The sequence below is a fragment of the Triturus cristatus genome, chromosome 9, assembly GCF_964204655.1.
Source record: "Triturus cristatus chromosome 9, aTriCri1.1, whole genome shotgun sequence".
NCBI lineage: Eukaryota > Metazoa > Chordata > Amphibia > Caudata > Salamandridae > Triturus > Triturus cristatus.
This window is the reverse complement of record NC_140592.1, coordinates 1,269,683,692-1,269,701,163: the sequence shown is the minus strand read 5'-3', so window position 1 is coordinate 1,269,701,163 and position 17,472 is coordinate 1,269,683,692.

The following is a 17,472-nucleotide window of genomic DNA, read 5'->3' as shown; positions in this document are numbered from 1 at the left end:
CCAGCCCCAATCTTTCATATCTGCCTTTGGAGCTGGTATTAGGACTCAGACTCTATTTTAGTCTTGAGTTCTCACCTCTGCCTCTAGATCTGGTATTAGAGCTGCTCCGTATCCAGACCTGAGCCCCTGCCGCTAGAGATGGTATTAGAGCTGCTCCATATTCCAGTCCTCAGCTCCTGCCGCTAGAGATGGTATTAAAGCTAGTCCATATTCCAGTCCTGAGCCCCTGCCGCTAGAGATGGTATTAGAGCTGCTCCATATTCCAGTCCTGAGCCCCTGCCGCTAGAGATGGTATTAGAGCTGCTCCATATTCCAGTCCTGAGCCCCTGCCGCTAGAGATGGTATTAGAGCTGCTCCATATTCCAGTCCTGAGCCCCTGCCGCTAGAGATGGTATTAGAGCTGCTCCATATTCCATTCCTGAGCCCCTGCCGCTAGAGATGGTATTAGAGCTGCTCCATATTCCAGTCCTGAGCTCCTGCCGCTAGAGATGGTATTAAAGCTGCTCCATATTCCAGTCCTCAGCTCCTGCCGATGGAGATGGTATTAAAGCTGCTCCATATTCCAGTCCTGAGCTCCTGCCGCTAGAGATGGTATTAGAGCTGCTCCATATTCCAGTCCTGAGCTCCTGCCGCTAGAGATGGTATTAGAGCTGCTCCATATTCAAGTCCTGAGCTCCTGCCGCTAGAGATGGTATTAAAGCTGCTCCATATTCCAGTCCTGAGCCCCTGCCGCTAGAGGTGTTATTAGAGCTGCTCCATATTCCAGTCCTGAGCCCCTGCCGCTAGAGATGGTATTAGAGCTGTTCCATATTCCAGCCCTGAGCCCCTGCCGCTAGAGATGGTATTAGAGCTGCTCCATATTCCAATCCTGAGCCCCTGCCGCTTGAGATGGTATTAGAGCTGCTCCATATTCCAGTCCTGAGCCCCTGCCGCTAGAGATGGTATTAGAGCTGCTCCATATTCCAGTCCTGAGCCCCTGCCGCTAGAGATGGTATTAGAGCTGCTCCATATTCCAGTCCTGAGCCCCTGCCGCTTGAGATGGTATTAGAGCTGCTCCATATTCCAGTCCTGAGCCCCTGCCGCTAGAGGTGTTATTAGAGCTGCTCCATATTCCAGTCCTGAGCCCCTGCCGCTAGAGATGGTATTAGAGCTGCTCCATATTCCAGTCCTGAGCCCCTGCCGCTAGAGATGGTATTAAAGCTGCTCCATATTCCAGTCCTGAGCCCCTGCCGCTAGAGGTGTTATTAGAGCTGCTCCATATTCCAGTCCTGAGCTCCTGCCGCTAGAGATGGTATTAGAGCTGCTCCATATTCCAGTCCTGAGCCCCTGCCGCTAGAGATGGTATTAGAGCTGCTCCATATTCCAATCCTGAGCCCCTGCCGCTAGAGGTGTTATTAGAGCTGCTCCATATTCCAGTCCTGAGCCCCTGCCGCTAGAGATGGTATTAGAGCTGCTCCATATTCCAGTCCTGAGCCCCTGCCGCTAGAGATGGTATTAGAGCTGCTCCATATTCCAGTCCTGAGCCCCTGGCGCTAGAGATGGTATTAGAGCTGCTCCATATTCCAGTCCTGAGCCCCTGCCGCTAGAGATGGTATTAAAGCTGCTCCATATTCCAGTCCTGAGCCCCTGCCGCTAGAGATGGTATTAGAGCTGCTCCATATTCAAGTCCTGAGCTCCTGCCGCTAGAGATGGTATTAGAGCTGCTCCATATTCCAGTCCTGAGCCCCTGCCACTAGAGATGGTATGAGAGCTGCTCCATATTCCAGTCCTGAGCCCCTGCCGCTAGAGATGGTATTAGAGCTGCTCCATATTCCAATCCTGAGCCCCTGCCGCTAGAGGTGTTATTAGAGCTGCTCCATATTCCAGTCCTGAGCCCCTGCCGCTAGAGATGGTATTAGAGCTGCTCCATATTCCAGTCCTGAGCCCCTGCCGCTAGAGATGGTATTAGAGCTGCCCCATATTCCAGTCCTGAGCCCCTGGCGCTAGAGATGGTATTAGAGCTGCTCCATCTTCCAGTCCTGAGCCCCTGCCGCTAGAGATGGTATTAGAGCTGCTCCATATTCAAGTCCTGAGCTCCTGCCGCTAGAGATGGTATTAAAGCTGCTCCATATTCCAGTCCTGAGCCCCTGCCACTAGAGATGGTATGAGAGCTGCTCCATATTCCAGTCCTGAGCCCCTGCCGCTAGAGATGGTATTAAAGCTGCTCCATATTCCAGTCCTGAGCCCCTGCCGCTAGAGGTGTTATTAGAGCTGCTCCATATTCCAGTCCTGAGCCCCTGACGCTAGAGATGGTATTAGAGCTGTTCCATATTCCAGTCCTGAGCCCCTGCCGCTAGAGATGGTATTAGAGCTGCTCCATATTCCAATCCTGAGCCCCTGCCGCTTGAGATGGTATTAGAGCTGCTCCATATTCCAGTCCTGAGCCCCTGCCGCTAGAGATGGTATTAGAGCTGCTCCATATTCCAGTCCTGAGCCCCTGCCGCTAGAGATGGTATTAGAGCTGCTCCATATTCCAGTCCTGAGCCCCTGCCGCTTGAGATGGTATTAGAGCTGCTCCATATTCCAATCCAGAGCCCCTGCCGCTTGAGATGGTATTAGAGCTGCTCCATATTCCAGTCCTGAGCCCCTGCCGCTAGAGATGGTATTAGAGCTGCTCCATATTCCAATCCTGAGCCCCTGCCGCTAGAGGTGTTATTAGAGCTGCTCCATATTCCAGTCCTGAGCCCCTGCCGCTAGAGATGGTATTAGAGCTGCTCCATATTCCAGTCCTGAGCCCCTGGCGCTAGAGATGGTATTAGAGCTGCTCCATATTCCAGTCCTGAGCCCCTGCCGCTAGAGATGGTATTAGAGCTGCTCCATATTCCAGTCCTGAGCCCCTGCCGCTAGAGATGGTATTAGAGCTGCTACATATTCCAGTCCTGAGCCCCTGCCGCTAGAGATGGTATTAGAGCTGCTCCATATTCCAGTCCTGAGCCCCTGGCGCTAGAGATGGTATTAGAGCTGCTCCATATTCCAGTACTGAGCTCCTGCCGCTAGAGATGGTATTAGAGCTGCTCCATATTCCATTCCTGAGCTCCTGCCGCTAGAGATGGTATTAGAGCTGCTCCATATTCCAGTCCTGAGCCCCTGCCGCTAGAGATGGTATTAGAGCTGCTCCATATTCCAGTCCTGAGCTCCTGCCGCTAGAGATGGTATTAAAGCTGCTCCATATTCCAGTCCTCAGCTCCTGCCGATGGAGATGGTATTAAAGCTGCTCCATATTCCAGTCCTGAGCCCCTGCCGCTAGAGATGGTATTAAAGCTGCTCCATATTCCAGTCCTGAGCCCCTGCCGCTAGAGGTGTTATTAGAGCTGCTCCATATTCCAGTCCTGAGCCCCTGCCGCTAGAGATGGTATTAGAGCTGCTCCATATTCCAGTCCTGAGCTCCTGCCGCTAGAGATGGTATTAGAGCTGCTCCATATTCCAGTCCTGAGCCCCTGCCGCAAGAGATGGTATTATAGCTGCTCCATATTCCATTCCTGAGCTCCTGCCACTAGAGATGGTGTTAGAGCTTCTCCATAGTCCAGTCCTGAGCCCCTGCCGCCAGAGATGCTATTAGAGCTGCTCCATATTCCAGTCCTGAGCCCCTGCCGCTAGAGGTGTTATTAGAGCTGCTCCATATTCCAGTCCTGAGCCCCTGCCGCTAGAGATGGTATTAGAGCTGCTCCATATTCCAGTCCTGAGCCCCTGCCGCTAGAGATGGTATTAAAGCTGCTCCATATTCCAGTCCTGAGCCCCTGCCGCTAGAGGTGTTATTAGAGCTGCTCCATATTCCAGTCCTGAGCTCCTGCCGCTAGAGATGGTATTAGAGCTGCTCCATCTTCCAGTCCTGAGCCCCTGCCGCTAGAGATGGTATTAGAGCTGCTCCATATTCAAGTCCTGAGCTCCTGCCGCTAGAGATGGTATTAGAGCTGCTCCATATTCCAGTCCTGAGCCCCTGCCGCTAGAGATGGTATTAGAGCTGCTCCATATTCAAGTCCTGAGCTCCTGCCGCTAGAGATGGTATTAGAGCTGCTCCATATTCCAGTCCTGAGCCCCTGCCGCTAGAGATGGTATTAGAGCTGCTCCATATTCCAGTCCTGAGCCCCTGACGCTAGAGATGGTATTAGAGCTGCTCCATATTCCAGTCCTGAGCCCCTGCCGCTTGAGATGGTATTAGAGCTGCTCCGTATTCCAGTCCTGAGCCCCTGCCGCTAGAGATGGTATTAGAGCTGCTCCATATTCCAGTTCTGAGCCCCTGCCGCCAGAGATGGTATTAGAGCTGCTCCATATTCCAGTCCTGAGCTCCTGCCGCTTGAGATGGTATTAGAGCTGCTCCATATTCCAGTCCTGAGCCCCTGCCGCTAGAGGTGTTATTAGAGCTGCTCCATATTCCAGTCCTGAGCCCCTGCCGCTAGAGATGGTATTAGAGCTGCTCCATATTCCAGTCCTGAGCCCCTGCCCCTAGAGATGGTATTAGAGCTGCTCCATATTCCAGTCCTGAGCCCCTGCCGCTAGAGATGGTATTAGAGCTGCTCCATATTCCAGTCCTGAGCCCCTGCCGCTAGAGATGGTATTAGAGCTGCTCCATATTCCAGTCCTGAGTCCCTGCCGCTAGAGATGGTATTAGAGCTGCTCCATATTCCAGTCCTGAGCTCCTGCCGCTAGAGATGGTATTAGAGCTGCTCCATATTCCAGTCCTGAGCCCCTGCCGCTAGAGATGGTATTAAAGCTGCTCCATATTCCAGTCCTGAGCTCCTGCCGATGGAGATGGTATTAGAGCTGCTCCATATTCCAGTCCTGAGCCCCTGCCGCTAGAGATGGTATTAGAGCTGCTCCATATTCCAATCCTGAGCCCCTGCCGCTAGAGATGGTATTAGAGCTGCTCCATATTCCAGTCCTGAGCCCCTGCCGCTAGAGATGGTATTAGAGCTGCTCCATATTCCAGTCCTGAGCTCCTGCCGCTAGAGATGGTATTAGAGCTGCTCCATATTCCAGTCCTGAGCCCCTGCCGCTAGAGATGGTATTAAAGCTGCTCCATATTCCAGTCCTGAGCTCCTGCCGATGGAGATGGTATTAGAGCTGCTCCATATTCCAGTCCTGAGCCCCTGCCGCTAGAGATGGTATTAGAGCTGCTCCATATTCCAGTCCTGAGCCCCTGCCGCTAGAGATGGTATTAGAGCTGCTCCATATTCCAGTCCTGAGCTCCTGCCGCTAGAGGTGTTATTAGAGCTGCTCCATATTCCAGTCCTGAGCCCCTGCCGCTAGAGATGGTATTAAAGCTGCTCCATATTCCAGTCCTGAGCTCCTGCCGATGGAGATGGTATTAGAGCTGCTCCATATTCCAGTCCTGAGCCCCTGCCGCTAGAGATGGTATTAGAGCTGCTCCATATTCCAGTCCTGAGCCCCTGCCGCTAGAGATGGTATTAGAGCTGCTCCATATTCCAGTCCTGAGCCCCTGCCGCTAGAGATGGTATTAGAGCTGCTCCATATTCCAGTACTGAGCCCCTGCCGCTAGAGATGGTATTAGAGCTGCTCCATATTCCAATCCTGAGCCCCTGCCGCTAGAGATGGTATTAGAGCTGCTCCATATTCCAGTCCTGAGCCCCTGCCGCTAGAGATGGTATTAGAGCTGCTCCATATTCCAGTCCTGAGCCCCTGCCGCTAGAGATGGTATTAGAGCTGCTCCATATTCCAGTACTGAGCCCCTGCCGCTAGAGATGGTATTAGAGCTGCTCCATATTCCAGTCCTGAGCTCCTGCCGCTAGAGATGGTATTAGAGCTGCTCCATATTCCAGTCCTGAGCCCCTGCCGCTAGAGATGGTATTAGAGCTGCTCCATATTCCAGTCCTGAGCTCCTGCCGCTAGAGATGGTATTAGAGCTGCTCCATATTCCAGTCCTGAGCCCCTGCCGCTAGAGATGGTATTAGAGCTGCTCCATATTCCAGTACTGAGCCCCTGCCGCTAGAGATGGTATTAGAGCTGCTCCATATTCCAGTCCTGAGCCCCTGCCGCTAGAGATGGTATTAGAGCTGCTCCATATTCCAGTACTGAGCCCCTGCCGCTAGAGATGGTATTAGAGCTGCTCCATATTCCAATCCTGAGCCCCTGCCGCTAGAGATGGTATTAGAGCTGCTCCATATTCCAATCCTGAGCCCCTGCCGCTAGAGATGGTATTAGAGCTGCTCCATATTCCAGTCCTCAGCTCCTGCCGATGGAGATGGTATTAGAGCTGCTCCATATTCCATTCCTGAGCTCCTGCCACTAGAGATGGTGTTAGAGCTGCTCCATATTCCAGTCCTGAGCCCCTGCCGCTAGAGATGGTATTAAAGCTGCTCCATATTCCAGTCCTCAGCCCCTGCCGCTAGAGATGGTATTAAGAGTCCCAAGGCACCGGGGGCCGTCTGGGAGATTAAGTGAGCTATTGCCCAGAGTTACATCGTGCTGAGCTGAGCTGCCGCTGGTGCTGGGGATCGAACTGTGAGTCCCGCCCTCCGGAGTGAGCTGTGCGACACCTCTGCATTACACCTCTCCCTCTGGGCTCCTTATTCCAGCCATGACTTCTGGTCTCCTTATTCCAGCCATGAGTTCTGGGCTCCTTATTCCAGCCATGAGTTCTGGGCTCCTTATTCCAGCCATGAGTTCTGGGTTTCTTATTCCAGCCATGACTTCTGGGCTCCTTATTCCAGCCATGACTTCTGGGCTCCTTATTCCAGCCATGACTTCTGGGCTCCTTATTCCAGCCATGACTTCTGGGCTCCTTTTTCCAGCCATGAGTTCTGGGTTCCTTATTCCAGCCATGACTTCTGGGCTCCTTTTTGCAGCCATGAGTTCTGGGATCCTTATTCCAGCCATGAGTTCTGGGATCCTTATTCCAGCCATGAGTTCTCACCTCTGCCTCTAGAGCTGCTAATAGAGCCTGAGCTCCATGTCTCAGTTCTGGGCTCTTGCTTCTTGCTCTATGTCCAGCATTACGGCACAGGCTCCATACCTCAGTTCTTGCCTCTTGCACTAGAGGAAGCACTGTAGCACTGGCTCCATGTCTCAGCTCTGGGTTCTCGTTATAGTGAGCTCCATATTTCATCCCTGAGCACTCACTTTCAAAAGAGAAAGAGTTGTTGTTAAAGTGTGGGTTCTATATTTATACCTGAACTCTCACCTCTTCCTCTAGAGCACATATTGGGGAGCAGGCTTCATATCTCAGTACTAAACTCTCACCTCTCGCTCTGGAGCTGGTATTATTTGACCCCTGGTTCCACACTTCAGTCTTAAGTTCTCACCTCTTGCTCTGGAGCTGGTATTAGAGTGCAGGCTCCATATCACAGCTCTGGGCTCTCGCCTCCTGCTCTGGAGCTGGTATTAGAGTGCAGGCTCCATATCACAGCTCTGGGCTCTCACCTCTTGCTCTGGAGCTGGTATTAGAGTGCAGGCTCCATATCTCAGCTCTGGGCTCTCGCCTCTTGCTCTGGAGCTGGTATTAGAGTGCAGGCTCTATATCTCAGCTCTGGGCTCTCGCCTTTTGCTCTGGAGCTGGTATTAGAGTGCAGGTTCCATATCTCAGCTCTGGGCTCTCGCCTCTTGCTCTGGAGCTGGTATTAGAGTGCAGGCTCCATATCTCAGCTCTGGGCTCTCGCCTCTTGCTCTGGAGCTGGTATTAGAGTGCAGGCTCCATATCTCAGCTCTAGGCTCTCGCCTCTTCCTCTGGAGCTGGTATCAGAGTGCAGGCTCCATATCACAGCTCTGGGCTCTCGCCTCCTGCTCTGGAGCTGGTATTAGAGTGCAGGCTCCATATCACAGCTCTGGGCTCTCGCCTCTTGCTCTGGAGCTGGTATTAGAGTGCAGGCTCCATATCACAGCTCTGGGCTCTCACCTCCTGCTCTAGAGCTGGTATTAGAGTGCAGGCTCCATATCTCAGCTCTGGGCTCTCACCTCCTGCTATGGAGCTGGTATTAGAGTGCAGGCTCCATATCTCAGCTCTGGGCTCTCGCCTCTTGCTTTGTGTTGGACTTGGACATTCTCCTAAGGTGGTTAGGGTTGCGTAGGTGGTACTTTCTGGTTACCAGTAGTTACTGGTTGTGTGTTATATATGTTATTGTGTGCTATGTTCTAAAGTATTATTCCTAAGTTCTAAGAGTGCTAATTCCTGACAGTGGTCCATGTGGCCCTGTCCCCTGCATATATAATCCCTTGTAAATTCTGCCCGTGCCTGTTGGCACATTGTAAAGTGTGTGTTTTTATCTAATGTGTTTTGGTATAATACAAAGGTTATTTTTATATAATACCTTGTGTGGAGTTTCTTTTGTGGTGGGCCTTGGGTGTTGTTGCTGGGTGCGCGCGCAAACGCTTTACACATCGCCTCAGTGATAAGCCTGTCTGCTCGTGCCAAGCTACCAAGGGGGTGAGCAGGGGTTATCTTTGGCGTGTAACTTCCGTGCCCTGACTAGAGTGGTGGTTTCTGCCTGACTTTGACGCAAGCCTTAGCCAACCAGAAATCCCATTTCTAACACTTTGGAGCTGGTATTAGAGTGCAGGCTCCATATCCCAGCTCTGGGCTTTCGCCTCTTCCTCTGGAGCCGGTATTAGAGTGCAGGATCCATATGTATGTATGTATGTATGTATTGCATATTTGTATAGCGCTCCAATCACCCAACGGGCATCCCGGCGCTGTGATCTAACTAATCCTGCAAGAAAGTTAATACTGCATCGGCAAGCTACTCAGTCCTAGGGAACAGATGAGTTTTCAATTCTTTTTTAAAAGAAACAAGGTTTCCAGAGCATCTAAGCAACAGTGGCAAATTATTCCACAGCTTAGATGCCATGTAGACAAAGGAGCGTCCCCCCATCCGCTTTCTCCGGATTTTGGGAACAGCTACCAAGTAAGCTGAAGCAGAGCGGAGAGTTCTGGTGGGGATGTACCAGGAGAACATCTCCTGTAGGGGAAGTGGTCCCAAACCATGTAAGGCCCGGAAGACCAAGCATAATGCTTTAAATTCAACCCGCTGAAAGATAGGCAGCCAGTGCAAGTCTTTAAGTGCTGCAGATGACGAGTCAGAGCGTCGGCGAGAGAGTGCTAGATTAGCAGCAAAGTTCTGTACCCGTTGAAGTTTGCCCAGTGCCGTGATAGGTGCCCCCAGAAGCAGTGCATTGCAGTAGTCAAGTCTACTTAGAATGATACTGCGCACTACTTCTGGTCTGGCGTGGGCGGGGAGCAGAGGGAGAATCTTCCGCAGAGTGCGCAGCAGCCCCATACAGGAAGACACTGTTTTATCAATGAAACCCTCAAGTTGAAGATTGGGTTCCATTGTCACACCCAGGTTACGAACCGAGCTTGCCGCTGCTACCGTGCCCTGAAAGGATGGAGGCCAGAAGTTTTGCGGTAGAGGTCGATGAACACGGTCCGCTGAACAATGCAGCACCTCCGTCTTGGAGCTATTAAATTGCAGCGAGTTGTTACTTAGCCATGTTGCCGTGGAGACCATACAATGGTGAAAGGTCTCCAGTGACACCGCCTTCTCCCCCTCAAAGGAAAAGATAAGTTGGGTGTCATCAGCGTAATTGGTGACCGTTATGCCAAAAGATTTAATTAATTTGACCAGGGGGCGGAGGTAGAGATTGAAAAGGATGGGACTGATGGCTGATCCCTGGGGTACGCCCTGCCCTACCCTTCTGATGGTAGACTTGAAGGGAGGCAGGGCAACCACCTGATGTCTATTGGCCAAGTATGAAACAAGCCAATCTCGGGCCAGACCCATCACACCAGCCTCCTCCAATCTCCTGGTCAAGATGGTATGATTGACCGTATCGAACGCTGCCGACATGTCAAGCAGCACTAGAAAGGCTGCTTGACCATGATCGGCACGCGAACGAAGGTCACTCAAAACGGTCACCAAAGCTGATTCAGTTCCATGTGCTGGCCTGAAACCAAACTGCGCTGTATCCAGACAGTCATTGGCTTCCAAAAAACTGGACAGGTGTTTCGTGACCAGTTTCTCCAAGATCTTATTTGGGAAGGGAAGCAATGAAATAGGTCTGTAATTCGCGGGAGATAAGGGGTCCAGTGATTCCTTCTTCAACAATGGAGAGACTACCGCAAGCTTCCAGCTGTCCGGAACCTGGGCGGAGCCGAGAGACTGGCAGCAGATTGCATGGAGAGGAGGAAACAACTCCTGGCCAAACACCTTCCAGAGCTTGTGTGGAAGGACATCAAGAGGAGAACCTGAAGACACACTATTTGCCAAGGCAACAAACTCAGTAAAGGAGGGGGAGGGAAAGCTGTCCAACCTTGCTCTCCCAACCTCCGACTCAGATGTAGGCAGGGGAGCAGCCTCTGAAGAATTAGGGCTCATTTTACTCAAGATGGTCGCAATCTTATCTTCAAAGGACGTAGCCAGCGAATCACAGACTAACTGAGAAGCAGGGATGACTGTAGAAGCACTAGCCGGTCTAGACAGCTCGTTGACAATTTTAAACAAGGCCTGAGCCTTATTAGAGGCTGACAATAAAGTCTCCTCTAGGAACCTTGCTTTTGCACATTTGATCTGTGATTTATAAGCTGCCAGCTCTTGCTTGAAAAGTGCTAGATCTGATGCCAAATAGTGTTTCCTACATCTCCGCTCTGCCCGTTTACATTGATGTTTAAGTTGGAGGAGCTCTCTCGAAAACCAAGGCGTGGCAACTCTAGTTCTGTCACGCATTTTTCTTGGTGGAGCCAGCTTGTCCAGAGAAGCCGTGATACGCTGGATAAGGGTATTATAGCTTTACTCCACATTTTTTTCCAGATGAAAAGTTTTCGAGAGCAGATCAGGAAGGGGTTCGCCCCTCAAAAGCCTTGACCATTGTCTCCCAAACTTGACATTTCCCGTGCTACTGCACTTTAAGTGGCCTGCCGGGAGATCTGCGGAGAAAAGAACTAGGGCATGGTCCATCCAGCATTGCGGTAGAATATTTTCCACCCTCACCTGGCCAGAGTTGGCAAAGATCAAATCTAAGATATGACCCTTCTGATGGGTTTCCAAGGCAACCAACTGCTCCAGACTGATGTTACTACATGCCTGAATAAGGCATGTATAGGCTGAATCTGTTGGCCCATCTGGCCACAGATTAAAATCCCCCAGCACTATTAATCTGGCATGAGAGTTAGATAGATCATAGATCAAATCAACGAGTTCGGACACGGCCGACATAGCGCCAGCTGGGGGTCTATAGCACAAAAGAACAGTGAATAGCACCCCCCCCCCCCCTGTCCTTTCAATGAAAAACCCATCAGTTCATGTTCCCTGAGTTTCTTGATTTCTAACAGAGAGAAGTCCAGTGAGTCTCTATAAATCAGCCCCACGCCTCCCCCTCTAGCACCAGTACGTGGGTTATGTCATATCTCAGCTCTAAGCTCTCACCTCTTGCTCTGGAGCTGGTATTAGAGTGCAGGCTCCATATCTCAGCTCTGGGCTCCCACCTCTTGCTCTGGAGCTGGTATTAGAGTGCAGGCTCCATATCTCAGCTCTGGGCTCTGGGCTCTCGCCTCTTGCTCTGGAGCTGGTATTAGAGTGCAGGCTCCATATCACAGCTCTGGGCTCTCGCCTCTTGCTCTGGAGCCGGTATTAGAGTGCAAGCTCCATATCTCAGCTCTGGGCTCTCACCTCTTGCTCTGGAGCTGGTATTAGAGTGCAGGCTCCATATCACAGCTCTGGGCTCTCGCCTCTTGCTCTGGAGCCGGTATTAGAGTGCATGCTCCATATCACAGCTCGGGGCTCTCGCCTCTTGCTCTGGAGCCGGTATTAGAGTGCAGGCTCCATATCACAGCTCTGGGCTCTCACCTCTTGCTCTGAAGCCGGTATTAGAGTGCAGGCTCCATAGCTCACCTCTGGGCTCTCACCTCTTGCTCTGGAGCTGGTATTAGAGTGCAGGCTCCATATCTCAGCTCTGGGCTCTCACCTCTTGCTCTGGAGCTGGTATTAGAGTGCAGGCTCCATATCACAGCTCTGGGCTCTCACCTCTTGCTCTGGAGCCGGTATTAGAGTGCAGGCTCCATATCTCAGCTCTGGGCTCTCACCTCTTGCTCTGGAGCTGGTATTAGAGTGCAGGCTCCATATCACAGCTCTAGGCTCTCACCTCTTGCTCTGGAGCCGGTATTAGAGTGCAGGCTCCATATCTCAGCTCTGGGCTCTCACCTCTTGCTCTGGAGCTGGTATTAGAGTGCAGGCTCCATATCTCAGCTCTGGGCTCTCGCCTCTTGCTCTGGAGCCGGTATTAGAGTGCAGGCTCCATATCTCAGCTCTGGGCTCTCACCTCTTGCTCTGGAGCTGGTATTAGAGTGCAGGCTCCATATCACAGCTCTGAGCTCTAGCCTCTTGCTCTGGAGCTGGTATTAGAGTGCAGGCTCCATATCACAGCTCTGGGCTCTCACCTCTTGCTCTGGAGCTGGTATTAGAGTGCAGGCTCCATATCTCAGCTCTGGGCTCTCGCCTCTTGCTCTGGAGCTGTTATTAGAGTGCAGGCTCCATATCTCAGCTCTGGGCTCTCGCCTCTTGCTCTGGAGCTGGTATTAGAGTGCAGGCTCCATATCACAGCTCTGGGCTCTCACCTCTTGCTCTGGAGCTGGTATTAGAGTGCAGGCTCCATATCACAGCTCTGGGCTCTCGCCTCTTCCTCTGGAGCTGGTATTAGAGTGCAGGCTCCATATCACAGCTCTGGGCTCTCGCCTCTTGCTCTGGAGCCGGCATTAGAGTGCAGGCTGCATATCACAGCTCTGGGCTCTCGCCTCTTGCTCTGGAGATGGTATTAGAGTGCAGGCTCCATATCTCAGCTCTGGGCTCTGGCCTCTTGCTTTGGAGCTGGTATTAGAGTGCAGGCTGCATATCTCAGCTCTGGGCTCTCACCGCTTCCTCTGGAGCTGGTATTAGAGTGCAGGCTCCATATCACAGCCCTGGGCTCTCGCCTCTTGCTCTGGAGCTGCTATTAGAGTGCAGGCTGCATATCACAGCTCTGGGCTCTCGCCTCTTGCTCTGGAGCTGGTATTAGAGTGCAGGCTCCATATCTCAGCTCTGGGCTCTGGCCTCTTGCTTTGGAGCTGGTATTCGAGTGCAGGCTGCATATCTCAGCTCTGGGCTCTGGCCTCTTGCTCTGGAGCTGGTATTAGAGTGCAGGCTCCATATCACAGCTCTGGGCTCTCGCCTCTTGCTCTGGAGCTGCTATTAGAGTGCAGGCTCCATATCACAGCTCTGGACTCTCGCCTCTTGCTCTGGAGCTGGTATTAGAGTGCAGGCTCCATATCTTAGCTCTGGGCTCTCACCTCTTGCTCTGGAGCCGGTATTAGAGTGCAGGCTCCATATCTCAGCTCTGGGCTCTCGCCTCTTCCTCTGGAGCCGGTATTAGAGTGCAGGCTCCATTTCTCAGCTCTAGGCTCTCACCTCTTGCTCTGGAGCTGGTATTAGAGTGCAGGCTCCATATCTCAGCTCTGGGCTCTCGCCTCTTGCTCTGGAGCTGGTATTAGAGTGCAGGCTCCATATCACAGCTCTGGCTCTCGCCTCTTGCTCTGGAGCTGGTATTAGAGTGCAGGCTCCATATCTCAGCTCTGGGCTCTCGCCTCTTGCTTTGGAGCCGGTATTAGAGTGCAGGCTCCATATCTCAGCTCTGGGCTCTCGCCTCTTGCTCTGGAGCTGGTATTAGAGTGCAGGCCCCATATCACAGCTCTGGGCTCTTACCTCCTGCTTTGGAGCTGGTATTAGAGTGCAGGCTCCATATCACAGCTCTGGGCTCTCGCCTCTTCCTCTGGAGCTGGTATTAGAGTGCAGGCTCCATATCACAGCTCTGGGCTCTCGCCTCCTGCTCTGGAGCTGGTATTAGAGTGCAGGCTCCATATCACAGCTCTGGGTTCTCGCCTCTTCCTCTGGAGCTGGTATTAGAGTGCAGGCTCCATAATACAGCTCTGGGCTCTCGCCTCTTCCTCTGGAGCTGGTATTAGAGTGCAGGCTCCATATCTCAGCTCTGGGCTCTCGCCTCTTGCTCTGGAGCCGGTATTAGAGTGCAGGCTCCATATCTCAGCTCTGGGCTCTCTCCTCTTGCTCTGGAGCTGGTATTAGAGTGCAGGCTCCATATCACAGCTCTGGGCTCTCGCCTCTTGCTCTGGAGCCGGTATTAGAGTGCAGGCTCCATATCTCAGCTCTGGGCTCTTGCTCTGGAGCTGGTATTAGAGTGCAGGCTCCATATCTCAGCTCTGGGCTCTCGCCTCTTGCTCTGGAGCTGGTATTAGAGTGCAGGCTCCATATCACAGCTCTGGGCTCTTGCCTCTTGCTCTGGAGCTGTTATTAGAGTGCAGGCTCCATATCACAGCTCTGGGCTCTCGCCTCTTCCTCTGGAGCTGGTATGAGAGTGCAGGCTCCATATCTCAGCTCTGGGCTCTCGCCTCTTGCTCTGGAGCTAGTATTAGAGTGCAGGCTCCATATCTCAGCTCTGGGCTCTCGCCTCTTGCTCTGGAGCTGTTATTAGAGTGCAGGCTCCATATCTCAGCTCTGGGCTCTCGCCTCTTGCTCTGGAGCTAGTATTAGAGTGCAGGCTCCATATCTCAGCTCTGGGCTCTCACCTCTTGCTCTGGAGCTGTTATTAGAGCGCAGGCTCCATATCTCAGCTCTGGGCTCTCCCCTCTTGCTCTGGAGCTGGTATTAGAGTGCAGGCTCCATATCACAGCTCTGGGCTCTCGCCTCTTGCTCTGGAGCTGGTATTACAGTGCAGGCTCCATATCACAGCTCTGGGCTCTCGCCTCCTGCTCTGGAGCTGGTATTAGAGTGCAGGCTCCATATCACAGCTCTGGGCTCTCGCCTCCTGCTGTGGAGCTGGTATTAGAGTGCAGGCTCCATATCACAGCTCTGGGCTCTCCCCTCTTGCTCTGGAGCTGGTATTAGAGTGCAGGCTCCATATCACAGCTCTGGGCTCTCGCCTCCTGCTCTGGAGCTGGTATTAGAGTGCAGGCTCCATATCACAGCTCTGGGCTCTCGCCTCTTGCTCTGGAGCTGGTATTAGAGTGCAGGCTCCATTTCTCAGCTCTGGGCTCTCGCCTCTTGCTCTGGAGCTGGTATTAGAGTGCAGGCTCCATATCACAGCTCTGGGCTCTCGCCTCCTGCTCTGGAGCTGGTATTAGAGTGCAGGCTCCATATCTCAGCTCTGGGCTCTCGCCTCTTGCTCTGGAGCTGGTATTAGAGTGCAGGCCCCATATCACAGCTCTGGGCTCTTACCTCCTGCTTTGGAGCTGGTATTAGAGTGCAGGCTCCATATCACAGCTCTGGGCTCTCGCCTCTTCCTCTGGAGCTGGTGTTAGAGTGCAGGCTCCATATCACAGCTCTGGGCTCTCGCCTCCTGCTCTGGAGCTGGTATTAGAGTGAAGGCTCCATATCACAGCTCTGGGCTCTCGCCTCTTCCTCTGGAGCTGGTATTAGAGTGCAGGCTCCATAATACAGCTCTGGGCTCTCGCCTCTTCCTCTGGAGCTGGTATTAGAGTGCAGGCTCCATATCTCAGCTCTGGGCTCTCGCCTCTTGCTCTGGAGCCGGTATTAGAGTGCAGGCTCCATATCTCAGCTCTGGGCTCTCGCCTCTTGCTCTGGAGCTGGTATTAGAGTGCAGGCTCCATATCACAGCTCTGGGCTCTCGCCTCTTGCTCTGGAGCCGGTATTAGAGTGCAGGCTCCATATCTCAGCTCTGGGCTCTTGCTCTGGAGCTGGTATTAGAGTGCAGGCTCCATATCTCAGCTCTGGGCTCTCGCCTCTTGCTCTGGAGCTGGTATTAGAGTGCAGGCTCCATATCACAGCTCTGGGCTCTTGCCTCTTGCTCTGGAGCTGTTATTAGAGTGCAGGCTCCATATCACAGCTCTGGGCTCTCGCCTCTTCCTCTGGAGCTGGTATGAGAGTGCAGGCTCCATATCTCAGCTCTGGGCTCTCGCCTCTTGCTCTGGAGCTAGTATTAGAGTGCAGGCTCCATATCTCAGCTCTGGGCTCTCGCCTCTTGCTCTGGAGCTGTTATTAGAGTGCAGGCTCCATATCTCAGCTCTGGGCTCTCGCCTCTTGCTCTGGAGCTAGTATTAGAGTGCAGGCTCCATATCTCAGCTCTGGGCTCTCACCTCTTGCTCTGGAGCTGTTATTAGAGTGCAGGCTCCATATCTCAGCTCTGGGCTCTCCCCTCTTGCTCTGGAGCTGGTATTAGAGTGCAGGCTCCATATCACAGCTCTGGGCTCTCGCCTCTTGCTCTGGAGCTGGTATTACAGTGCAGGCTCCATATCACAGCTCTGGGCTCTCGCCTCCTGCTCTGGAGCTGGTATTAGAGTGCAGGCTCCATATACAGCTCTGGGCTCTCGCCTCCTGCTGTGGAGCTGGTATTAGAGTGCAGGCTCCATATCACAGCTCTGGGCTCTCCCCTCTTGCTCTGGAGCTGGTATTAGAGTGCAGGCTCCATATCACAGCTCTGGGCTCTCGCCTCCTGCTCTGGAGCTGGTATTAGAGTGCAGGCTCCATATCACAGCTCTGGGCTCTCGCCTCTTGCTCTGGAGCTGGTATTAGAGTGCAGGCTCCATTTCTCAGCTCTGGGCTCTCGCCTCTTGCACTGGAGCTGGTATTAGAGTGCAGGCTCCATATCACAGCTCTGGGCTCTCGCCTCCTGCTCTGGAGCTGGTATTAGAGTGCAGGCCCCATATCACAGCTCTGGGCTCTTACCTCCTGCTTTGGAGCTGGTATTAGAGTGCAGGCTCCATATCACAGCTCTGGGCTCTCGCCTCTTCCTCTGGAGCTGGTATTAGAGTGCAGGCTCCATATCACAGCTCTGGGCTCTCGCCTCCTGCTCTGGAGCTGGTATTAGAGTGCAGGCTCCATATCACAGCTCTGGGCTCTCGCCTCTTCCTCTGGAGCTGGTATTAGAGTGCAGGCTCCATAATACAGCTCTGGGCTCTCGCCTCTTCCTCTGGAGCTGGTATTAGAGTGCAGGCTCCATATCTCAGCTCTGGGCTCTCGCCTCTTGCTCTGGAGCCGGTATTAGAGTGCAGGCTCCATATCTCAGCTCTGGGCTCTCGCCTCTTGCTCTGGAGCTGGTATTAGAGTGCAGGCTCCATATCACAGCTCTGGGCTCTCGCCTCTTGCTCTGGAGCCGGTATTAGAGTGCAGGCTCCATATCTCAGCTCTGGGCTCTTGCTCTGGAGCTGGTATTAGAGTGCAGGCTCCATATCTCAGCTCTGGGCTCTCGCCTCTTGCTCTGGAGCTGGTATTAGAGTGCAGGCTCCATATCACAGCTCTGGGCTCTTGCCTCTTGCTCTGGAGCTGTTATTAGAGTGCAGGCTCCATATCACAGCTCTGGGCTCTCGCCTCTTCCTCTGGAGCTGGTATGAGAGTGCAGGCTCCATATCTCAGCTCTGGGCTCTCGCCTCTTGCTCTGGAGCTAGTATTAGAGTGCAGGCTCCATATCTCAGCTCTGGGCTCTCGC